This window comes from Pristiophorus japonicus, chromosome 17 (genome assembly GCF_044704955.1).
Source record: "Pristiophorus japonicus isolate sPriJap1 chromosome 17, sPriJap1.hap1, whole genome shotgun sequence".
NCBI classification, from domain to species: Eukaryota; Metazoa; Chordata; class Chondrichthyes; family Pristiophoridae; genus Pristiophorus; species Pristiophorus japonicus.
In genome coordinates, this window is record NC_091993.1 from 45,445,581 (window position 1) to 45,472,470 (window position 26,890).

The window sequence follows — 26,890 nt, forward strand, 5'->3', positions numbered from 1 at the left end:
CCAAGGAGGGTAACAGAGTGTTTATTGTCGTGCTCAAGAATGGGCAAACATGCAGGAAACACCTTGACCAGGTTAAACTGCGGCACACGGATGAACTGGAACCAAGTGAGGAAGATGCAGTCAGTGACCAACCAACCATTGTTCACTCATCAGAGCACTCTGCTGACATTACTGACTCTGAACCTTCAGTCTCTGATGTGGTCATGACCACTCCCATCAGATCGGCTACTCAGCCCTCAGTCTCAACGGACTCAGAACGCTCGCCCAGAGCCAAAGTTGAACCGAGACGATCAACTCGTGAGAGGAAAGCCCCAGACTATCTTAATTTGTAAAAAGACTGTAGTTAAGATTTTAAAAGGGGGATGTTGTTATGTATTAATGCTTGGGGGTCACCAGACACCAGAGGGCGCTGCGGTCGGAGGTCATCGGGCTGTATGCATGTGGCATGTGTACTTGGTCACCTGTATATAAGCTGGGTGTCTTTGTCATGCAGGCACTCTCGGGCTGGAATAAAGATGGATCAGGTTGCACCTGAGTGAGTTTACAGTAACCAGATTCTTGAGATAATACTTAGTAGGGTCTTTAAGTGCTCCAGCGTTGATTTCCTGAGGCAGCAGTTCTGTTGCCGCCGCTGTTTTGGGGCTACATTGATGGAAATGACAGAGCAGTGTAGGCGGTGGTCAGTTCAGCAGTCAGCTCCTGTCATGGCTCAGATGATGCGCATGTCCTTGCGGTCCATCGCTCGGACAATGACGTAGTTGCGCAGATGCCAGTGCTTGGAACGAGGCTGCTGCCATGAAGCTTTGTACTTGTCGCTCTGGTGGAACAAGCTGTTGGTTATGGCAAGGCCATGTTCTAAGCATTTTTTCAGGAGTTGGGTACCGTTGGTGATGGCTTTCCCTACCCCCTCTCTGCCGATCACACCTCCCCAGAGGTCTGTGTCCTTTCCAAGTCTGGCGTTAAAATTGTCGAGGAGGATCAGCTTGTCGCCCGTTGGGACTCAGGACAGGGATTGTTCGAGGCTGGAGTAGAATTCCTCTTTGGTCTCGTCTGTAGCTTCCAGAGTTGGGCGTACGCGCTGAAGACTGTAGCGCACTGGTCCCAGGCTAGGTTGAGCCAAAGGGTCATGAGGCATTTGTTTATCCCATGAGGGGAATCTCTGAGACGGCCAACTAGTTCATTTTTGATGGCGAAGACTACCCCATGGAGACGGTGTTCTGCCTCTGGTTTACCTTTCCAGAAGAAGGTGTAACCACCACTTTGTTCCTTGAGCTGACCTTTCCCTGCCCGCCGAGTCTCGCTTAGGGTGGCGATGTCTATGTCAAATTGTCTGAGTTCCTGATAGCAGTACGGCGTTCCAGTCTGTCACTGTTGGGGTTGTCCATGAGAGTCCTGACGTTCCAAGTCCCGAACTTCATTTTAAAGGTGGAAGATGCCTGTGCGTGAATTCTTTTAACGTGGGATGGCCGTTGCACACCGGCTACCACATAGACTTGGCAGAGCAAGGTCTTGGTCCAATGGTGAGGGGATCCAAGACGACTGGAGACCAGGCTGTGCTGCATGGACCTAGTACACACACACACACACACACACACACACACACACATAGTCCTACTGTCCTCTCTCCTTCCCACAGCTCCTCTCTCCCTGGATTTCATCGGACACAGTGTAGGCCTCCTGAGCTCACTGTTGGCCCATGCTGCACCTTCCCTGGGCCCCGACCCCACTGCTGGGTTCAACCTCGTTGCTAGGCTCGACCTTACTCCTGGGCCCCGACCTCGCTCCCAGGCCCCGACCTCGCTTCTGGGTCCCGACTTCGCTCCTGGGCCCCGACCCCGCTCCTCCCGACCTTGCCGCTCCTCCCGACCTCACTCCAATATACACAGCCAATCAGCTACCTGATTTCCAGTGATGTCACACTTTGATTTTGTCTCCCTCTTGGGTTGGCTCATGTTGCTCCCTGCGGTGGATAGCTCCCCTGATCCCTGTTGTTGCTGATGTCTCCACTCAGGTCAGGCCCAGCAATGTGATGATGAACAGATAATCAGTATCAGTGATGTTGATTGAGGGAGAAATATTGGCCAGGACACTGAGATAATTCCCCTGCTCTTCTTTGAAATAGTGCCATGGGATCTTTTACGTCCACCTGAGAGAGCAGATGGGGCCTCGGATTTAATGTCTCATCCGAAAGACGTTACCTCCAATAGTGCAGCACTCCCTCAGCACTGCACTGTCTGCTTAAATTTATTATGTTGAAGTCCCTGGGGTGGGACTTGTACCCACGACGTTCTGACTCAGAGACAAGGGTGCTGCCCACTGGGCCACGGCTTTGCAGATTGCATTGTGTTATTTTACCCACTTGTGACTCATGAGGTGACTTATTTTGGGCCTTCGTGTTATTAATTTAACAGTGTTGTTATTTATATTTTAGTTTGTTATACGTAAAAAATTAAACAGTGCTTTTTGAAAACGTTGGGCCGTATTTTCAATGTAATGCAATCATAAAAATCAGCAGTCTGAAAACAATTAATAGTCATAAAATCACAGAATTAAATTAAAATTTTAATTATGTATGGATTAAAAATAACATCATAAAACTGCTAAATCACAAAAGAGTTTCATTCTACTGAAATGCAATTGTTCGAGAGGACGGTGAGTTTAATTTTTCTCAGTAATAAGATCTCTCTATTTGACTGCAGTTTGCCCGGGTGCCAGCTTGCAACGTGACCTGAATTCACAGGAGCTTTACTTAGATTATATTTCATGTGTCACCTAACCTCTGATGACCAGAAGCCATCCATCTAACCCTGTTAATTGGTCCCACCACATCCCACAATCGCACACAGGTCAACATAATTAACAGCACATTTCAACAACACAGCCTCCATCTGCATTATCGCAGTAAGCTGATTGCCAGAGGCTCGCTGTCGACTTCTGCAACTCCGGAGCAACCAACTGGAAAATTTGAGGCACGTTCCTGAAATTTCACAGAATTCCTTGAGGCCAGACTGACATCTATTGCACAGGTAGAGTGTTGGCTAGTTGCAAGCAACCAATTATATATATAATGGCTGAAATATATTTTAATGTTCCTTTACATTAGAAAGGCAAAGTATTTTTATCTTCAGAGTAGGTTATCTTGCAATCACAGAGAGAGAGAGAAGATAACATTTAATAAATGAGTGTATTTATTAGTCAGCATCCATTGACTTAAACAACAGTTGGAAAAGGTGTTTTCTCTTGAAGTGGAAGGGCTGCTATGATCTGAATAGAAGTGACAACATAAATGTGAAATAGAGGGAAATGAAACAACATTGAATGAACAAATCGATTGGTTACAGAGTGAAAGTTAATGGCCCAGATTTTTCTCTGCTTCACTGTCTAATGATGATGTTGGGATAGGTGGGGGAGGGACCCATTCCACTGACTCCCAGCCAATCGCCTCGACTTCCAGTATTATTGCCGGAAGTGACACCAGGTGTATGATATCACTCCATATTTACTGCCTTCTTTGACTGCGCCAATTCATACTGAAACAGATGTATGCAAAGTACAGAATGATGCATAAATTACATTTACCACCATTGTTGCCATAGCAATGCTAGATGCTAGCAACATCAGCACGTTACTGGAAAGAAAGAAAGACTTCCATTTATATAGCGCCTTTCACGACCACCGGACATCCCAAAGCGCTTTACAGCCAATGAAGTACTTTTTGAAGTGTAGTCACTGTTCCAATGTAAGAAATCCAGACTTGCCAAGGGCTGATGGAAGGCTCCTTACATTTAAAATCCCGGCGTATGGAATGGAATTGGTTATCAAGTGACCAATTCACTCATTTCAGCCATGACTCTTAGGGAGAAGAGGTGCCTTTCTTTCTAGCCGCCTGGTAACTTGGGTTTGCTCCACAGTCACAGATACTCACGGCCTCAAGCAACCATTTCCCACCCCCGACGTGCAGACCTAAGGAAACTTTTCAGTCAACTTCAGGCCAATCGCGAGGACAAAAGGCCCAACCAAGAACAGTCCCATTGGCAAAGCCACCTCTGCGAATACACTGAGCCTTTCAGTTTTTAATAGCTGTCGTGCTTGGCAAGAAAGAAAATAAATAAAGAAAAATGCTGGAAACACTCAGCGGGTCAGGCAGCATCTGTGGAGAGAGAAACCGAGTTAACGTTACAGGTCGATGACCTTTCATTGGAACTGGAAGACAGTAGTCATGAACGGCGTTTAAGCAAGTGCAGAACCAGGGAAAAGGGAACAGGAACTTGCATTTATATAGTGTTGTTCATAATCTCAGGATGTCCCAAAGCACTGCACAATTAGCAAAATACTTTTTGAACTGTAGTTGCTGTTGTGGCCACCAAGGTGTGCGGAGGAAGGTCTCAGAAAGAGCAATGCGATAAATGACCAGATGATCTGTTTTAGTGATGTTGGTTGCGGAATAAATGTTGGCCAAGCTACCAGGGAATCTTTTACATCCATCAATAAATAGACAGTTACATTCAGTGATCCCGTGCTTCCAAGGTGAGCCTCATTTGGAGGGGTCACAGGTCAGAGATTGAGCTAAAACTTAGAGCCGATTCTCCAACCCACACTTCCTTTGCCTCAGGCTTCATGCTGACAGCATACAATCCCTGAACTAACCCTGTGTCATTATGAGATAATATAGCTATTATCTCAAACAAATTGAGCTTATATTAATTAGCCCGGATTGTAATATCTTCTGATGCCCCGACTTCCTTCCCTGAAAGACACACGTATGTGGTATGGACACGAGGCAGTGAGTGATGGTTACTGGCTCCTTGAACAATTAACATCAAAACCTAAAAGCTCAGTAAGAAGAAACAACAACAACAACTTGCATTTATATAGCACCTTACACTTGGTAAAACATCCCACGGTGCTTCACAGGGGCGTTATCAGAATTTTAAACCAAGCCACATAAGGAGAAATTAGGGCAGGTGACCAAAAGCTCAGTCAAAGGGGTAGGTTTTAAGGAGCATCTTAAAGGAGGAAAGAGAGGTAGAGAGGCGGAGAGGTTTTGGGATGGAATTCCAGAGCTTGGGGACTAGACAACTGGAAACACGGCCACCAATGGTGGGACGGAGGAAATAGGTTATGAGCAAGAGGCCAGAATTGGAGGAATGCAAAGTCCTCGGAGGGTTGTAGAGCTGGAGGAGATTACAGAGAAAGGGAGGGGAGAGGCCATAGAGGGATTTGAATCCAAGGATAAAAATGTTAAATCAAAGTGTTGCCGAACCAGGAGCCGATGTTTCAGCAAATGTGAACATCATTTCAGAGATGCACAGCGGATGAGATCTTACCGGATCAATTTTGATAAACGTCAGCCAGCAAGACAACAGGCCCACGAGGTTTGGTAGTCAGCAAGGGGCAAATGGCCAACAAACCATCGCAGGAGTTACAGGTGATTCTCGAGGCATGTATTGAACAGGAAGCAGCAGGATGCCAGAAAGGGTTCTTTAGCTCAGAGCTAAACAGAACCAAAAACACCTGTTTAATTTACTCAGGTTATGAGACAGTCATGTAACTGCTCTGATTGGTCAGTGGGATCGTCTTTCTGACGGTTGTTCCCAGGCTGTGTCGATGGTGATCCAATCATGGGAGGATGAAATTCAATGAGGGACTCCACCAGAGAATGCATGAGTGAGTAAAATTCTACCCTGAACTCGCGCAGGGCAGGGGAAAACTCTGAAACCTGATCTGCTTTATGTTCAAACTTCTCTCATCAGAGACAAGAGCTTCCTCACTCCAGTTGAAGTCAGAAGCAATAATCTCAGCAGATTGATTAGCTTCAGCAGGCAGAGACAGTAAGCTCTCGTGGTTATAATGCTGCGCCAGGAACCGATAGACATTCCCAGATTTGGGTGAAAAAAGCAACTTGCTGATTAGCAAGAAATTTCAGTGCCCAATCTTTCATAGCGAGGGGATTTGAGTAGAGGGGCACGGAGGTGTTGCTACAGTTGTACAGGGCCTTGGTGAGGCCACACCTGGAGTATTGTGTACAGTTTTGGTCTCCTAACCTGAGGAAGGACATTCTTGCTATTGAGGGAGTGCAGCGAAGGTTCACCAGACTGATTCCCGGGATGGCGGGACTGACCTATCAAGAAAGACTGGATCAACTGGGCTTGTATTCACTGGAGTTCAGAAGAATGAGAGGGAACCTCATAGAAACGTTTAAAATTCTCATGGGTTTAGACAGGTTAGATGTAGGAAGAATGTTCCCAATGTTGGGGAAGTCCAGAACCAGGGGTCACAGTCTAAGGATAAGGGGTAAGCCATTTAGGACCGAGATGAGGAGAAATTTCTTCACCCAGAGAGTGGTGAACCTGTGGAATTCTCTACCACAGAAAGTTGTTGAGGCCAATTCACTAAATATATTCAAAAAGAAGTTAGATGAAGTCCTTACTACTCGGGGGATCAAGGGGTATGGCGAGAAAGCAGGAATGGGGTACTGAAGTTGCATGTTCAGTCATGAACTCATTGAATGGTGGTGCAGGTTAGAAGGGCCGAATGGCCTACTCCTGCACCTATTTTCTATGTTTCTATGTTTCTATCCGGTTTATTCCCTCTACTCCTTGCATTGAGGTGTATATCATTTAGTGGTGCCATACTCCCTTGTTGTCTATTTTCCAGCCCTTGTTTCCTCTGTGTTCCAAATTTACTTTCTACTTTTCTGCTGCCCAATTCCAGCTTTGCTTCATTTCCCACTGAATCTATTCTCCGGTTCCCATTCTCCATAACAAGCTAGTTGAAACCCTCCCGCGAGGATACTGGCCCTGGCTCTATTGAGGTCCAACCCAACCGGCTTGTACAGGTCCCACCTCCCCTAGAAACGGTCCCAATGCCTCAGGAATCTCAAGCCCTCCCACCTGCACCATCGCTCCAGCCATGCATTCATCTTCTCTATCCTCCTATTTCTGAACTCACTAGCTTGTGGCACCAGCAGTAACCCGGAGATCACTACCTTTGAGGTCCTGCTTTTTAATCTCTTTCCCAGCTCCCTAAACTCTGCCTGCAGGACCTCATCCCTCTTTCCGCCTATCTCATTGATAACGATATGGACCACAACCTCTGGCTGTTCACCCTCTCCCCCCAGAATGCCCTGCAGCCGCTCAGTGACATCCTTGACCCAGGCACCAGGGAGGCAACAAACCATTCTAGAATCACGTCTGCGGCTGCAGAAACGCCTGTCTGCTCCCCTGACCATCGAATCCCATACCACTATAGCCCTTCCATTCTTCTTCACCCCCCCTGTGCAGCTGAGCCACCTGTGGTGCCATGGACTTGGCTCTGGCTGCACTCCAGAGGAACCATCGCCCCCACCGGTACTCAGAACAGAATACAGGTTGGAGAGCGAGATGGACTCGGAGGATTCCTGCACTACCTGCCTAATCTTCCTCTTGTGTCTGGCGGTCACCCACATCCTCTCTGCCTGCACACTTTTCAGGTGTGGGGTGACCACCTCTATCCACAAAATTATCTGTCTCGTGGATGCACCGCAATGACTCCAGCCGCGGCTCAAGCTCCGAAACGCGGAGCTCAAGTTGCTGTAGCTGGTGACACTTCCTGCCCATGTGGTCGTCCAGGCTACGCAACACACACTCAACAGCTACTCACCAATCAGCTCTTACCCTTGATTTTATAGGCTATGAAATACTTTACTTTTTGATGAAATATTTTGATTTAATTAATGAGGTTTGTAAGTTTGTCCTTTGCATTTCCTGGGTGAAAGATCCATTGGGTATCAAGTTGAGGACTGTTAATAAAATAGAGTACACAATGCCTTGATATCCGGTTATCATATCGCTGTTTGTGGGAGCTTGCTGTGCGCAGATTGGCTGCCGCATTTTGTACATTACAACAATGACTGCACATCAAAAAGTGCTTCATTGGCTGTAAAGCACGTTGGAATGTCCGATGGTTGTGAAAATAACTGTATGAATGCAAGTCTTTTCCCTTCTGTGATATATTCACAGAGCACAGCACACACAGCTTTCTATAATGGCAGACAGCATCTCAGAAGTTCCGGAAGCTTCTGGTCAGCTGACTCATTTATTCACCTTTAGTTGCAGTAACACAATATGTCCACATCCACAGTGTGGAGCTACAACATTACAAGCTTACAGACATTACATTCTCCCTCCTTAATGAAGAAGTTATTATAACAAACATCATACATAACTTGCATGTTTATACATAACAAAGGATATGGACTTATTTTGCCATATTTACAAATTTAACTTAACCACTTGTTTTCTGTTTCGAAGAGGATACCTTCGCTCTCAAACAGAACCTTCCAAACATGGTGTTGAATTTACTCTCATTCGAGGCTCATCCTGAGGAACGTTTTCCTCCACGGAATTTCCTTGATTTTCATTTGAACTCACTCTAAATTCAGGGTGTTTGTTTTCCTGACTCAGACTCAGACTTATTGAGTTTCTCTTGGATTTGTTTCCAGTACATTGGATTTAGGATTTGCTACTGGTGTATCAAAATCTATCTGATGAATCAGAAATAATTGAATCATTCTCACCTTCAACTCCTTCCATGTCTGTAAGTAAAATATGATCAATATGAACAAACCTAACCTGTCCATTATCAAACATCTTGACCATATATGTGCGAGGACTACATATCTTCACCACTCTTCCTGGTAACCACTTTAACCTTCTGGTTTAATTTCACACTTCTCTCTTTTACTCTACCTCTATCATGATTCTCTTTCTGTCTTAATTGTGTCTCCTATACGGACTGTGCCAAATTTGGTTTTAACAACGACAATCTGGTTCGTGGCTGTCGTTTTAGGAACAACTTTGTTACCAGTAGTTGTGTGAGGAGTATTACGATTCGTAATTAGAAAATTAGCTAATTTGTGATCCAACGACAACTGTCGTTTCTTTGGATTTGGATCTAACATTTGTTTTATAAGGGCACGTTTTTCAACTTGTATAGTGCGCTCTGCTGCACCATTCGAAGCAGGGTGGTATGGTGGAACCTTGGTATGTTTCACACCATTTTTATTCGTGAATTGTGCAAATTCTTCTGAATGAAATTGTGGTCCATTATCCGAAACAATTTCTTCTGGGAGGCCAAAAGAAGAAAATAAAATTCGCAAAATGTCCAATGTTTTACTTGTTATTTTCCACATTGGAAACACCTCGACCCACTTCGAATGGTTATCAATCACAATGTTGACCTTCTAGCTCAGCAAAATCAATATGTAGCCTTTGCCACGCCCTGGGAGGCCATTTCCACGGCTGTAATGGTACTGATGGTGGTAGCTTGCTTACTGATTGACATGTCGTACACTGACTCACGCTGTACTCTATATCTTTATCAAGACCTGGCCACCATAAATAACTGCATGGAAAATAGAAGATTGGGAAAATTTTAAATGCCAGCAAAGAATGACTAAGAAAGCAATAAAGAAAGGAAAGATAGATTACGAAGGTAAACTTGCGCAAAACATAAAAACAGATAGTAAAAGCTTTTACAGATATATAAAACGGAAAAGAGTGACGAAAGTAAATGTTGGTTGCTTAGAAGATGAGAAGGGGGATTTAATAATGGGAAATGTGGAAATGGCTGAGACTTTAAACAATTATTTTGCTTCGGTCTTCACAGTGGAAGACACAAAAACCATGCCAAAAATTGCTGGTCACAGGAATGTGGGAAGGGAGGACCTTGAGACAATCACTATCACTAGGGGGGTACTGCTGGACAGGCAAATGGGACTCAAGGTAGACAAGTCCCCTGGTCCTGATGAAATGCATCCCAGGGTATTAAAAGAGATGGCGGAAGTTATAGCAGATGCATTCGTTATAATTTACCAAAAGTCTCTGGACTCTGGGGAGGTACCAGCGGATTGGAAAGCAGCTAATGTAACGCCTCTGTTTAAAAAAGGGGGCAGACAAAAGGCAGGTAACTATAGGCTGGTTAGTTTAACATCTGTAGTGGGGAAAATGCTTGAAACTATCATTAAGGAAGGAATAGCGGGACATCGAGATAAGAATAGTGCAATCAAGCAGACGCAGCATGGATTCATGAAGGGGAAATCATGTTTAACTAATTTACTGGAATTCTTTGAGGATATAATAAGCATGGTGGATAGAGGTGTACCGATGGATGTGGTGTATTTAGATTTTCAAAAGGCACACAAATGGTTACTGCAGAAGATAAAGGTACGCGGAATCAGAGGAAATGTATTAGCATGGATAGAGAATTGGCTGGCGAACAGAAAGCAGAGAGTCAGGATAAATGGGTCCTTTTCGGGTTGGAAATCGGTGGTTAGTGGTGTGCCACAGGGATCGGTGCTGGGACCACAACTGTTTACAATATACATAGATGACCTGGAAGAGGGGACAGAGTCTAGTGTAACAAAATTTGCAGATGACACAAAGATTAGTGGGAAAGCAAGTTGTGTAGAGGACACAGAGAGGCTGCAAAGAGATTTAGATAGGTTAAGCGAATGGGCTAAGGTTTGGCAGATGGAATACAATGTCAGAAAGTGTGAGGTCATCCACCTTGGGAAAAAAACAGTAAAAGGGAATATTATTTGAATGGGGAGAAATTACAAATGCTGCTGTGCAGAGGAACCTGGGGATCCTTGTGCATGAATCCCAAAAAGTTAGTTTACAAGTGCAGCAGGTAATCAGGAAGGCGAATGGAATGTTGACCTTCATTGCGAGAGGGATGGAGTACAAAAGCAGGGAGGTCCTTCTGCAACTGTATAGGGTATTGGTGAGGCCGAACCTGGAGTACTGCATGCAGTTTTGGTCACCTTACTTAAGGAAGGATATACTAGCTTTGGAGGGGGTACAGAGACGATTCACGAGGCTGATTCCGGAGATGAGGGGGTTACCTTATGATGATAGATTGAGTAGACTGGGTCTTTGCTCGTTGGAGTTCAGAAGGATGAGGGGTGATCTTATAGAAACATTTAAAATAATGAAAGGGATAGACAAGATAGAGGCAGAGAGGTTGTTTCCACTGGTCGGGAAGACTAGAACTAGGGGGCACAGCCTCAAAATATGGAGGAGCCAATTTAAAACCGAGTTGGGAAGGAATTTCTTCTCCAAGAGGGTTGTGAATCTGTGGAATTCTCTGCCCAAGGAAGCAGTTGAGGCTAGCTCATTGAATGTATTCAAGTCACAGATAGATAGATTTTTAACCAATAAGGGAATTAAGGGTTACGGGGAGCAGGCGGGTAAGTGGAGCTGAGTCCATGGCCAGATCAGTCATGGTCTTGTTGAATGGCAGAGCAGGCTCGAGGGGCTAGATGGCCTACTCCTGTTCCTAATTCTTATGTTCTTATGTTTGTTCTTGGTCAAGCACATTACCAGGTGCTGGTCATGGAGGTCTCCTAATAATTTGGGCCTGAATTTATTTGGTATAACCACTCTTGCACCCCACATGATACAATCTTTATCAACTGATAATTCATCCCTACGAATGAAGAATGGATGAATATCTTTGTCTGTTACCTGGTTTGGCCATCCATTTGCAATATAATCATACACCTTTGACATCACTGGGTCACGTTTGGTTGCTCTGTCAATCTCTTCAGCTGTGACTGGCAGTTCATCAATGTATGAAAAATAGAACATTTCTTCCCTATTGGGTGTAACTTGTGATGGGGAAGGCAATCTAGACATAGCATCAGCATTACTGTGATCAGCTGATTGTCTGTATTCAATATCATATGTATATGCTGACAAAATAAAAGCCCATCTCTGCATTCGAGCTGCAGCTAATGTTGGAACTGGGGACTTTGGATGGAGGATTGCTGTTAGGGGCTTATGGTCCATAATGATTGTAAACTTACGACCATACAAGTATTTGTGGAACTTCTCGACCCCAAAAATTAATGCCAAAGCTTCCATTTCAATTTGCACATAATTACTCACTGGCACTGGTACGTGAAGCAAAAGCAATTGGTCTCTCCTCCCCAATACGTAGTACATGAGAGATTACTGCCTCATCTCCATACAGAGAGGCATCACACGCTAGCTTAATCTCCTTAGATATGTCATAGTGAACTAACATGGTTCTCTCTACCAAGTTGCTTTTACAATCCTTGAATGCTGTATCGCATTCTTCTGACCACTTCCAATGGACCTATTTTTTCAATAGTTCATTCAGTAGATGTAATGCTAAATTTGATAGGAACTTGCCATAATAGTTCAAAAGACCCAAGAATGAACAAAGTTCTGTGACATTCCTGGGAGTGTGTGCATTTCTGATTGCATCCAGCTTTCCCATGGTTGGATATAAACCATCTTTGTCTACTCTGTACACTAAGTACTCCACTGAGTTTTGAAATAACTCACATTTATGAGCAGACACTCATACTCTGTGCTTCTCTAGCTGTTTGAGGACTTCATTCAATATGTTATGAATTTGTCTATTTGGTGCTGAAATTAGTATGTCATCCAAATAACATACTACCACTTCAATACCTTGCAAAATCTGGTTCATCACCCCTTGGAATATGGCAGGAGCGGAAGACACTCCAAATCGTAGCCTATTAAATTGATATAGGCCTAGATGAGTATTTATAGTCAAACATGACTTGGACTCCTCATCTAGTTCAAGCTGTAAGTAGGCATTCGTAAGATCCAGTTTTGAGAAAATCTGACCACCTGTCAGTGTTGTGAACAAATCTTCTATGTTCGGCAATGTATTGGGGACATTGTCCTCTAGAACCTGGTTTACGGTTACTTTATAATCATCACACCATCTTACCTTACCATCGGACTTAGGTACAACAACAATGGGTGTAGCCCAATTACATCTTACAAATAATGTTCTCAATCTCTAGTCTTTTGAGTTCTTGCTCAACTTTCTCCTTGAGTGCATATGGTACGGAACGTGGCTTGCTGTAAACCGATCTAGCGTTCTTCTGTACCCTGACACTCGCCTTAAAACCTTGGATCGGACTGCCCGTTTCGCAGAACATCTTCGGATAACTCTTGGTAACATCATCCGTTGATGCAAATCTCATTTCAACACGGAAAATCTCACTTCCATCCAGCTTCAGTGATCTTAACCAATTTCTTCCTAGTAAGGCAGGCTTGTCTCCTTTCATTACTATTAGAGGCAAGTTCTGAAATTGATCCTGGTATTTCACCAGTACGATAATACGGCCTACCACAGGAATTTTCTCTCCTGAGTAGCCTTGCAGCTCCATCTTGGATTTCTCCACTGGGAAATCACGCAATTTGGCAAGATATAGCGACTCCGGTACTACACTCACGGATGCACCCGTGTCAATTTCCATTGGTATCTTGAATCCCGCAACATCTATGTGGATTTTGATACTTTTCGAATCGCTGTACATTAACTTCGTGCTCCTGATGATGTGTAACTCTAACAGCTCCTCGCCCTGTTGTTGTTCTTCCATGTTATGTAGGCTCTGGGCATTTCTACTCATAGCTTTAAAAGCTGGTTTACCCTTCGGTTGGCATGCCTTCATAAGATGCCCAGTCTTTCTGCAGAAGAAACACTCTGCTTTGACATATGGACAACTTTGAGCTATGTGTTGCCCCAGGCACCAATAGCATGACTTCGATGCTCTGTTACAATTTCCAGTTTCTGAGACTTTGGGCCCCCACCGCCTTTTACTTTGAACCTGCAGGTGATTTACCTTGGTTGTCTGACGCCTGTAATTATTATGAAATTCTCAGGAATATTGATCGGCCATGCCCATCAACCTCGCTGTCTGACAAGAAATCTCAAAAATCAAGTCACAGGTCGTCAATAACTTTCTTCTGATTGCATAATTTTTCATCCCACAAATAAAATGATCCTGCAATGCTCGGTTTTGAAAGTTTCCGAAATTACAGTAAATAGATAGCTTTTTTAATGCTACAATGTACTCACTGATATTTACATCAGTCTTTTGATTTCGTATACCGAAATGATAGCTTTCAGCAATTTCTAGTGGTTAGGGGTTATAGTGCTGCTCCAGCTTTGTTAAAATCTCTTTAAGCGTTGTGTTCTTTGGCTCATCAGGCACAAGCAGGTTTATCAGCGTTTCATACAATTCCGGACCTGCTTCAAATAAGAAAATCGCTCTCTTACGTTCCAACACAGCCCGGTTCTGATCAGCATTCTCTGGAACTTCGATTATATTATTTGCAGTGAAATACATTTCTAACCAGTTCACATATGCCTTAAACCTTTCCTGGTCGCGTTTATATTCACCTAAGTGTCCCACTACTGCTATGGGTGCTGCCAATATGTCTCTGCAGTGACACAGCGTGCTCATTTTTTTACCTCGTATTGTGTGGCTAGTTCCAAAGACAGAGAAGCTTCCAAAGTCTCTCTATCGGCTGGCTGAATACTTCACCAACAAAATTTCAGCTTTATATCATCCGAAAAATTCCATCTCATCACCAAATGTGATATATTCACAGAGCACAGCACACACAGCTTTCTATAATGGCAGACAGCATCTCAGCAGTTCGGGAAGGTTCTGGTCAGCTGACTCATTTAGTCACCTTTAGTTGCAGTAACACAATACGTCCACATCCACAATGTGGAGCTACAACATTACAAGCTTATAGACAGTACACCTTCTTTCCACCGATGCCAATCGTTGTTATCCCTTCATTGTCTCAGTGCTGGTCCGACCAGCAGCAATTCAATGCTGCCCGTATTCCGTGCCCCAATGTCCCATGTAGTGTTTGTTGATGGGAATAATGGCGTGCCTTTTACCTGCAGCAGTGAAAGATCAGTTCAGGACCCAGCCTGTGCAGTAGGAGGAGTTTGGAATGGGTCTTCACAAGACACAGCTCAAACACAGCAGCTCGTCAAATAAAAAGATTTTAAAAATAATAAAAATACAGGAAACCTGAAGTGGTAATGAGAAAACGTTGTAAACATACAGCAGCTCCATCAGCCTCTGTGAACAGAAAAGACAAGTTAACATTTCAGATGCAAGGCTCCTCCTCTGAGCCGAGAGGTTCTCGCACCCAAAATCTTAAGCTGTCTTATCTCTTTACAGAGGCTGACTGACCCAGTGTGTTTCCCGCATTTTCTGTTTTTATTACAGTGCTTGTCCACCTGAAGTTATGTAAGTCCCAGAAAGACAATTGGGCCAAATCTTGCTGGAAATATAAAGACATGTTAATGACACACGCGTTATTAATGCGCAAATCATCCGGCAAATTCAGGGGAAGAAGCACTACCCCGCGGGTTGTGAATCTCTAGAACTTGCTGATTTTCGCCGCGCTGCTATTTGCCAAGCACAAACGGCATCTCGCCCTGAGCCTCCCCGTTATTGTAAACTTGTTGGATTTTCACATTCATTGCCCATTAAACTCGCTGCAGAAAGGCAAGTCTTGTAATTACAGCACAAGTACCCTTTTAAAAACATGATAATTGTGAATGGCTACCAATCAACCTCTCTGGCCCAGAAAGGGAACAATTTAAACTGTTCATTCTCATTCCTGCATGTAGTAAATTGTTGTTAGAGATTCAAAATATGTAACATTTTAAAAATAATCTTACGTTTCCTGTCTCTTTTCCTTCTCTCTCTTAATACAATCTTTCTTGCCCTCTCTAATTCTTTCTGTATTAATTCACTCCCTTCAACAGTGTTACCCAGTGTCAGTTGTGACTCAGTGGGTAGCACCCTTGCCTCTGAAGCACAAGGCTGTGGGTTCAATTCCCACTCCAGAAGTTGAGCACATAAATCTAGGCTGATACTCCAATGCAATGCTGAGGGAGCACTGCACTGTCGGAGACGCCATCTTTTGGATTAAACCAAAGCCCCGTCTGCTCTCTCAAGTGGACGTAAAAGATCCCATGGCAATATTTTGAAGAAGAGCAGGGGAGTTACCCCAGTGTCTTGGTCAATATTTATCCCTCAATCAACGTAACAAAAACAGATGATCTGGTCATTATCACATTTCTGGATGGTACACAATACTCCAGCTGGGGTCTGACCTGGATTTTATCAATGATTGGCATAACTACTTTGCTGTTGTACTCTATGCCCCGATTAATAAAGCTAAGGATCCCGCCTGCTTGGTTAATGGTGATCCTCACTTGTCCTGCCACTGTCAAAGGTTTGTGTCCAGTGTAAACGAGAAACAGGACAGAAACATGTAGGCCAAGGATGAGGCGGCTGACACTGGAGATTTTCTCTTGCTTTGTCTAGACTGAAGCTTAGTTTGGGAGAGACAGCCCAGCCTCCAGCTGTCCCTTGGTGTATATGGAAAGATTGTTACATACGGAGGACTTTACTCTGTTGCCACACCACACCCAGCAGTCCGACTATAACGTAACCACATGAAGCAAGGGTCAAGGGACATGGTGAGTAGTGATCTCGCTTTATCAATCAGTCTTCTTTAAGAACATAAGAGCATAAGAAATAGGAGCAGGAGTAGGCTATACGGCTCCTCGAGCCTGCTCCGCCATTTAATAAGATCATGGCTCAGCTCCACTTCCCCGCCCGCTCCCCAGAACCCCTTATCCCCTTATCGTTTAAGAAACTATCTATTTCTGTCTTAAATTTATTCAATGTCCCAGCTTCCACAGCTCGCTGAGGCAGCAAATTCCACAGATTTACAACCCTCTGAGAGAAGAAATTTCTCCTCATCGCTGTTTAAAATGGCCGGCCCCTTATTCTAAGATCATGCCCCCTAGTTCTAGTCTCCCCCATCAGTGGAAACATCCTCTCTGCATCCACCTTGTCAAGCCCCTTCATAATCTTATACGTTTCAATAAGATCACCTCTCATTCTTCTGAATTCCAATGAATGGAGGCCCAACCTACTCAACCTTTCCTCATAAGTCAACCCCTTCATCTCTGGAATCAACCTAGTGAACCTTCTCTGAACTGCCTCCAAAGCAAGTATATCCTTTCGTAAATATCAAAACCAAAACTGTTATGTATTGATTTGTGTATCGTCCTGGTACCTTAAATGTATAATAAGCACAATGGTACACCACAGAGGGCACTGTGGTGGGAGACCTGAAAGTACCTGCAGGAGACATTATAAAAGGCTGACCACCACACCTGAGAGTCACTCTAAGGCTGTTGAATAAAGGAAGAAGGTGACAGCAGTTAGACTTACACCAGACCGTGTGGAGTCAATGATTTGTGTGCTACATACACCACATTGGCGACGAGGAAGCGGACGAATTCCACGCAACCATGGCTACTCTGGGTTCGTTAAAGGATTTTACCGTGGCCAATGATTGGGAGGCCTTTATGGAAAGGCTCGAGTACTATTTCACAGCAAACGATCTGACGGAGGACACGGACGCACTGAGAGATAAGCATAAGGCGATATTGCTCTCCAGTTGTGGCGATGAGGTTTACTGTCTCATCAGGGATTTGCTGGCACCCGCGAGCGCCAGGGACAAGTCATACGAGGAGCTGACTGAACTCATTCGTGACCAGTTGAAACCGAAGGAGAGCATCCTCACGGCCAGATACAAATTTTACCATCACTGCAGACCTGAGGGCCAGGATGTCACCAAATATGCTGCGGACCTCAGGAGACTCGTGGCGCCGTGTGATTTTGGCGCACACCTTGACAAGGTGTTGCGGGACGTTTGCGTCATGGGGATTGGCCTTGAGGGCCTCCTTCACAAGCTGTTAGCCACGGAACCCACAGTCACCCTGACAAAGGCCATCACCATCAGCCGGGCCTATATGACCTCGACTTGCAGCACCAAGCAAATGATCCACACAGTCTCGAACCCGGCAGACACTGTCCACAGGATAGCGCCCACCACGGACAAAATTGCAGAACGTGGCTCTGCCCAGGGCAGAGAGCACGGACCTCGGGGTCCTGGAGCTCAGAGTCCGCTGAGGGGGGCCAGTCAAGCAGCACCATGCTGGCATTGTGAAGGAAACCATGGGGCTCACCGGTGCAGGTTTGCGGAGTACACATGCAATACCTGCCACACGAAAGGCCACCTTCAGCGTATGTATAAAATAAATCGGACTCACCATGTGGCTGAGGAGATGGGGGATGATCCACCACCCAGCGAGGAGCAGGCAGAAGAAGATGACTGTACACGTGCACCGATGATTCGCCCCCAGTAGTAATGGAAGTAAAAATCAACGGAGTCCCTGTGAGTATGGAAGTGGACACGGGCTCGGGTCCGTCGTTGATGAGTCGGAGAACTTTTGATAAACTGTGGATTAACCCAGCTTCACGACCCAAGCTGGTCCCGGTCATGGCGAAGCTGCGTACCTACACCAGGGAGCTGATACCTGTTCTTAACAGAGCGGAGGTGCAGGTATCCCACGGGGACGAGACGCACGCTTTACCTCTGTGGGTCGTTGCAGGCGATGGGCCGACGCTCCTCGGCCGGAGGTGGATGGGGACGGTCCGTGGGAGCTGGGAAGACTTCACAACTCCACAGGATGCTGCTCCCCGGGGTGCTGCCGTGCCCCGGGTTCCCAGAGAGCAGCGCCGACCGAGCTGGAGCTGCAGCCTCAATCCACCCACAGGCAAGCCCCAGGCCCGGACCTCACACAGAGATCCTGCAGCCTCAGCCCCCAAAGGCAAGCAGCCCTGCAGAGGCGGGCCTAGTGGGGGGGTGGCGGGTGGTGAGCCGGCGGGGTGCGAGAGATCCAGGATGGCCGGCGGATCGGAGGGGCCCACGCAGAGGGAGAGTCGGGCGGCGGCCGCAGGGGAGGCGGCTATGGAGGCCGCCGGAGAAGCGATGACGACAGCCGCAGGAGAGGCGGCAAGTCAGGTGGCAGCGGAGGGGAATGGAGGCTGCGGCGGTGGAGGGCATCCGGAGCGGCGGAGAGCAAGATGGCGGCGGCCTCGTGTCCAGAGCAGCAGAGCATCAAAGATGGCAGCGCCCAAGGAGAAGCTTCGTGAAATCCAAGATGGCGCCTTAAAAAGGAAATGCACCCGGGAGTCTTAAAAGGGCCTTACCACGTGGTGGTCCCCACAAAGTGACTTTTGTAAGGCAAGAGCGAGTCTAAAATGAGCTATTTTAATGTGAGATGACGGATTTATAATAAGAATTAATATTTTAATGCTGAATGGTCACTGTGTTTGTGTAAAATAATGGATATGAAGTACAATTAATGATAAGAGCTAATAAAGAAATCAGGGATCCGTTACCATGTCACTGCACCTCACCCAGAGGAGCTGGGATTTAATAACTATTTAATGTAACTGCTCAGTGTACCTTCAACCCGTTGACGCAATATCTGTACCAGATAACATGTACCATACAAACGCACTGTCTATGCATACCTGCCTTCCGTTGGACAAACAAAGTCGAGATCCCCGGCAATGGCTTCAGGACAAGGGGGGGGAAGTGAGATGTTATGTATCGATGTGTATATCGTCCTGGTACCTTAAATGTATAATAAGCACAATGGTACACCACAAGGGCGCTGTGGTGGGAGACCTGAAAGTACCTGCAAGAGGCAGTATCAAAGGCTGACCACCACACCTGAGAGTCACTCTGGAGCTGTTCAAAAAAGGACGAAGGTCACAGCAGTTAGATCAACACCAGACTGTGTGGAGTCAGTGATTTGTGTGCTACATACATCACAAAAACTGCACGCAGTATTCCAGGTGTGGCTTCACCAATACCTTGTATAGCTGTAGCAAGACTTCCCTGCTTTTATACTCCATTTCCTTTGCAATAAAGGCCAAGATACCATTGGCCTTCCTGATCACTTGCTGTACCTGCATACTATCCTTTTGTGTTTCATGCACAAGTATCCCCAGGTCCCGCTGTAATGCGGCACTTTGCAATCTTTCTCCATTTAAATAATAAATTGCTCTTTGATTTTTTTCTACCAAAGTGCATGACCTCACACTTTCCGACATTATATTCCATCTGCCAAACTTTTGCCCACTCACAGCCTGTCTATGTCCTTTTGCAGATTTTTTGTGTCCTCCTCACACATTGCTTTTTCTCCCATCTTTGTATCGTCAGCAAACTTGGCTACATTACACTCAGCCTCTTCCAAGTCGTTAATATAGATTGTAAATAGTTGGGGTCCCAGCACTGATCCCTGCGGCACCCCACTAGTTACTGGTTGCCAACCAGAGAATGAACCATTTTTCCCGACTCTCTATTCTCTGTTAGTTAGCCAATCCTCTATCCATGCTAATATATTACCCCCAACCCCGTGAACTTTTATCTTGTGCAGTAACCTTTTATGTGGCGCCTTGTCAAATGCCTTCTGGAAGTCCAAATACACCACATCCACTGGTTCCCCTTTATCGACCCTGTTCATTACATCCTCAAAGAACTGCATCAAATTTGTCAAACATGACTTCCCCTTCATAAATCCATGCTGACTATGCCTGACCGAATTTTGCTTTTCCAAATGTCCTGCTACTGCTTCTTTAATAATGGACTCCAACATTTTCCCAATGACATATGTTAGGCTAACTGGTCTATAGTTTCCTGCTTTTTGTCTGCCTCCTTTTTTAAATCGTTGCGTTACGTTTGCAGTTTTCCAATCTGCTGGGATCTCCCTTATATCACCCCCTGTACAAACCTCTTGACCATTCATGTCTCTGTTTGGTAATTAAACTCAAGATCAATGGTGGGACCCAGCTCATCCAGTCCATCACTGGTGACACACATTGTCCAATGGAAACTCAAATCCCTCATTCAAAAAAGTTATTTTCTCAAATCGGTTTTCGGTAATATTCTTTTAAAATCAGGCACAGTTTGAGGACCCAATTAATACTTAATATTTAGCAGGTAACACTACAAAGTACAGACTCAGAAAAATGCACATTTAATTGTTACATAATCTCTGGCCTCATATCTACATCACTTTGAGGGCCAAGGATACACATTACTGATCATCAATACTGGTATTGGTGAATCACGAGAATGAGTGGCGAAATGTTATTGGACTAAATGTTCAGCAGCTGAAAGTGACTCCATGCAGCGAGTGTGAACTATAAACCGAAGGCAGTTTAGTTAGTATTGTGTCTAACGCTATTATCAAATTCATGCTCCAACATCCATCTTCACTGAAGCTGGGTCCCTGGCATCTGTTGAGAGCAGAACAGCCTGCTGGTAGCTTGTCATTGGAACATTTGTCTTTGGCCTAGAGAGAGAATGCAATATTAATTATCCAACATTCTGCAGCACATTTCTTCAATGCTGAACGCACAGAATCATTAGGAGCAGAAGGAGGCCATTCAGCCCCTCGGGCCTGCTCCACCATTCAATGAGATCATGGCTGATCTGCACCTCAACTCCATTTCCCTACCTTAGCTCCATATTCCACGATAGCCGTACCCAGCAAACATCTATTGATCTCAGTCCACCCAGCTTCCACAGCCTTGTGGACCCAATTACACATGCAACCAGCTTCATTAATATTTCAATTTGAGATTGTTGCCTTTGGGACTGATGTTTGGCTCAGCAACAGGGAAATAGCTGAATAAAAAGATGTTAAATGTTGGTACAGCTTTTACTAATTGAGAATATAAAGCTGTGGAGCAAGTTGTGGCCATTTGCCCCAACAAGTCCACTCTGTCCAGTGATGATGCAGACTGATTCCATCATGGAGCCCCACTCCCAACCACCTGCACCTGATCGAGCTGCTACATTAAGGAACACGAAAGAGGAAACTTTGCCCCCCTACCACCCCCGCCCCGCCCCCCGTAACGTGCATAGTGTACGGGTCCAGGCTATGGGTCCAGAGAGGGAAGCAGGCACTTCCCAGAGGTTGGTGTCACCGGCCAAACTCCTGCCAAGACTCTGTGTAGTGCTGTTGGAATGGCAAATGTTGGGATATGCGGGATTTGAAAGGCCACTCAGCACCATGGAACCACAGTCACGTGCAGGAGAACGTGTCCGCCAATACAGGCCAACCGGCTCGATCCAGAGGTGCATCAACATTGTGTGCACACTTCATTCTGTACATGGCTATTTCATGTATAAACTCACCACTGCCTACACACACCAGCCCCACAACCTCCCCCCCCCATCGAGATATCTTCACTCCTCTTGAGCATCCCTGATTATAATCGTACAACCATTGGTGCCTTCAGTTGCCTGGGTCCCAAGCTCTGGAACTCCCTGCCTTAACCTCTCCGCCTCACTACCTCTCTTTCCTCCTTCAAGACACTCCTTAAAACATACCTCTTTGGCCAAGCTTTTGGATACCTGTGTGCTAATTTCTATTGATGTGGCTCGGTGCCAAATTTATTATCGCATAACATTCCTGTGAAACACCTTGGGGCGTCTCACTACATTAAAGACACTATATAAATCCAAGTCATTGTTGTTGGGTGTCAGAGGGCAAAGATAAGCCATCAAACCTGGCTTTCTGTCTTTGTTGTCAAGATTGGAGTGTCGGGGGTAAGGTACTGTAGTGTCTCCATCACTGGACGAGTAATCCAGAGGTCCGGATTAATAATGCAGGGAACGAGAGTTCCAATCCCACTAAGCAGTTGGGAAATTTTAATTCCATTTGAAAAGAATCAGGTATCGGTGAAAGTGGCCATGAAACCGTGGGATTTTTGGAAAACCCCAACGGCTTCACTAATGCCGTCCGTATCTGCTCTGGGCTTATACGTGACTCCAGTCCTACACCAATGTGGTTGACACATAACTGTCCTGTGATGTGGCCGAGCGAGCCATTCAGTTTTATAAAGATAATGTCAGGATGGGCAATAAATCCTGGCCTTGCCAGTGATGCCCACATCCCAAGAATGAATAAAAATCTCCGGAAATCCGGAGCTGGTGCTGGTGCAGAGGTCCTGCCTCGTGGAGCTTGGCTGTGTACAGCTTGCCATTATGGTGAGACCCATGTGAACACAACAATATATGGACAAGAAGCCTGCCTCCCTCATTCAATAAGATCATGGCTGATCTTATACCTCAACTTCACTTTCCCTTAGTGCCCAAAAATCTATCGATCTGAGTCTTCAATGTACTTAACTTCCACCTCCGTCACATTGCCTGTCTCTGCCCTTACCTCAGCTCATCTGTTGCTGAAACCCTCATCCATGCCTTTGCTATCTCCAGACTCGACGATTCCAACGCTCTCCAGGCCGGCCTTTCACCTTCTACCCTCCATAAACTTGAGCTCATCCAAAACTCCGCTGCCCGTATCCTAACTCTCACCAAGTCCCGTTCACCCATCGCCCCTGTGGTCGTTGACCTACATTAGCTCCCGGTCCAGCAGCCATACCTCAATATTAAAATTCTCATCCTTGCTTTCAAATCCCATCATGACCTTGCCCTGCAGTAAATTCCTCCAGCCCTACAACCCCACGAGATCTCTGCGCTCCTCCAAATTCTAGCCTCTTGCGCATTTCCAATTTTGTTAACTCCACCATTGGTGGCTGTACCTTCAGCTGCCTTAGCCCGAAGCTCTGGAATTCCCTCCCTGTCTTCTCCGTTAAGATGCTCCTTAAAACCTACCTTTTTGACCAAGCTTTTGGTCATCTGTCCTAATATCTCCTTATGGGAACATAGGATTAGGCGTAGACCATTTAACCCCTCGAGCCCATTGCGCCATTCAATGGCTGATCTATGACCTAACTCCATGTACCATTATGTGGCTCGGAGTCAAGTTTTTGATAATTTCTCCTGTGAAGCACCTTGTGATGTTTTACTACATTAAGGCACATTATAAATACAAGTGATTGTTCTGGTTGTTGTGGTAGTGGAAGGATTCGCAGGCTGTAACAATTCTCCTTCCATGCTGTAATGTCTGTAAGTTTGTAATGTTTGTAGCTCCACACTGTGGATGTGGACATATTGTGTACTGCAACTACTGAGTTAATAATTAAACAGACGCAGGAGGTTCCGGAGACTTCCGAGAGCTGCCTGCCATGTTAGAAGGCTGCATGTGCTGTGCTCTGTGAATACATCACATTTGGTGGCGAGATGGGATTTTTCGGATGATTTAAAGCTGAAATTTTGTTAGTGAAGGATTCAGCCAGCCAACAGAGAGACTTTGGAAGCTTCTCTGTCTTTGGAAAAAGCGACAAAATCCGAGGTAAAAAAATAAGCACATTATCTGCGCTGCAGAGTTTAAAATGGCAGCACCCATAGCAGTAATGGGACACTTAGGTGAATATAAACGCGACCAGGAAAGGTTTAAGGCATATGTGAACCATCTAGAAATATATTTCACTGCAAATAATATAATCGAAGTTCCAAAGAATGCTGATCAGAACTCGGCTGTGTTGGAACGGAAGCGAGCTATCTTCTTATCTGCAGCTGGACCTGAATCGTATGAAACACTGATAAATCTGCTTGTGCCTGATGAGCCAAAGGACACAACACTTAAAGACATTTTAATGAAGCTGGAGCAGCACTATAACTCCAAACCGTCAGAAATTGCTGAAAGCTATTGTTTCGGTATACGAAATCAAAAGACTGATGAAGATATCAGTGAGTACATTGTAGCATTAAAAAAGCTATCTATTTACTGTAATTTCGGAAACTTTCAAAACCGAGCATTGCGGGATCATTTTGTTTGTGGGGTGAAAAATGATGCGATCCGAAGAAAGTTATTGACGATGGATGACTTGACTTTTGAGATTGTCAGACAACGAGGTCGATGGGCATGGCCAATCAATATTCCCGAGAATTTGATAATAATTAAGGTTGTCAGTCAAACGAGGTAAATCACCTGCAGGTTCAAAGTAAAAGGCGGTGGGGGCCCAAAGTCTCAGAAACTGGAAATTCTTACAGAGTGTCGAAGTCGTGCTATAGGTGCCTGGGACAACACATTGCTCAAAATTGTCCATATGTGAAGGCAGAGTGTTTCTTCTGCAGAAAGTCTGGGCATCTTGCGAAGGCATGCCGACTGAAGGGTAAACCAGCTTTCAAAGCCATGAGTCAAGCGTTCAAAGCAATGCCCAGAGACTACATAGCATGGAAGAACAACAACAGGACGAGGAGCTGTTAGAGTTACACATCATCAGGAGCACGAAGTTAACGGACAGCGATTCGGAAAGTATCAAAATCCACATAGATGTTGTGGGATTCAAGATACCAATGGAAATTGACACGGGTACATCCGTGAGTGCAGTACCGGAGTCACTATACCTCAACAAATTGCGTGATTTCCCATTGGAGAAATCCAAGATAAAGCTGCGAGACTACTCGGAAGAGAAAATTCCTGTGGTAGGTCGTATCACCGTAGCGGTGAAATATAAGGATCAATTTCAGAACTTGCCTCTAATAGTAGTGAAAGGAGACAAGCCTGCCTTACTAGAAAGAAATTGGTTGAGATCACTGAAGCTGGATTGGAGTGAGATTTTCTGTGTGGAAGCGAGATTTGCATCAATGGATGAGGTTATCAAGAGTTATCCGAAGGTGTTCTGCGAAACGGGCAGTCCGATCCAAGGTTTCAAGGCGAGTGTCAGGATACAGAAGGACGCTAGATCCGTTTACTACAAGCCACGTTCCGTACCATATGCACTCAAGGAGAAAGTTGAGCAAGAACTCAAAAGACTAGAGACTGAAAACATTATTTGTAAGATAGATCGATGTAATTGGGCTACACCCATTGTTGTTGTACCTAAGTCCGATGATAAGGTAAGATTGTGTGGTGATTATAAAGTAACCATAAACCAGATTCTGGAGGGTAATGTCCCCAATACATTGATAATATATAGAAGATTTGTTCGCAACACTGACAGTTGGTCAGATCTTCTCAAAACTGGATCTTACGAATGCCTACTTACAGCTTGAACCGGATGAGGAGTCCAGTCATGTTTGACGATAAATTTAATCTTGGCCTATATCAATTTAATAGGCTACCGTTTGGAGAGTCTTCCACCCCTGCCATATTCCAAGGGGTGATGAACTAGATTTTGCAAGGTATTGAAGTGGTAGTATGTTATTTGGATGACATACTAATTTCAGCACCAAATAGGCAAATTCATAATAACATATTGAATGAAGTCCTCAAACAGCTAGAGAAGCACAGAGTATGAGTGTCTGCTCATAAGTGTGAGTTATTTAAAAACTTAGGGTACAGAGTAGACAAAGATGGTTTACATCCAACCAAGGGAAAGCTGGATGCAATCAGAAATGCACGTACTCCCAGGAATGTCACAGAACTTCGATCATTTTTGGGTCTTTTGAACTATTATGGGAAGTTCCTACCAAATTTGGCTACAGTATTACAGCCACTGAATGAACTATTAAAAAAACAGGTCCATTGGAAGTGGTCAGAAGAATGCGATACAGCATTCAAGGAGTGTAAAAGCAACTTGATAGAGAGTACCATGTTAGTTCACTGTGACATATCTAAGGAGATTAAGCTAGCATGTGATGCCTCTCCGTATGGAGTTGGGGCAGTAATCTCTCATGTATTACGTAGTGGGGAAGAGAGACCAATTGCTTTTGCTTCATGCACTCTCAGTGCCAGTGAGAGTAATTATGCACAAATTGAAAGGGAAGCTTTGGCATTAATTTTTGGGGTCAAGATGTTCCACAAATACTTGTATGGTCGTAAGTTTACCATCGTTACGGACCATAAGCCCCTAACAGCAATCCTCCATCCAAAGTCCCCAGTTCCAACATTAGCTGCAGCCTGAATGCAGAGATGGGCTTTTATTTTGTCAGCATATACATATGATATTGAATACAGATGATCAGCTGATCACAGTAATGCTGATGCTATGTCTAGATTGCCTTCCCCATCACAAGTTACACCCGATAGGGAAGAAGTATTCTATTTTTCATACAATGATGAACTGCCAGTCACAGCTGAAGAGATTGGTAGAGCAACCAAACGTGACCCAGTGATGTCAAAGGTGTATGATTATATTGCAAATGGATGGCCAAACTAGGTAACAGACAAAGATATTCATCCATTCTTCATTCGTAGGAATGAATTATCAGTCGATAAAGATTGTATCATGTGGGGT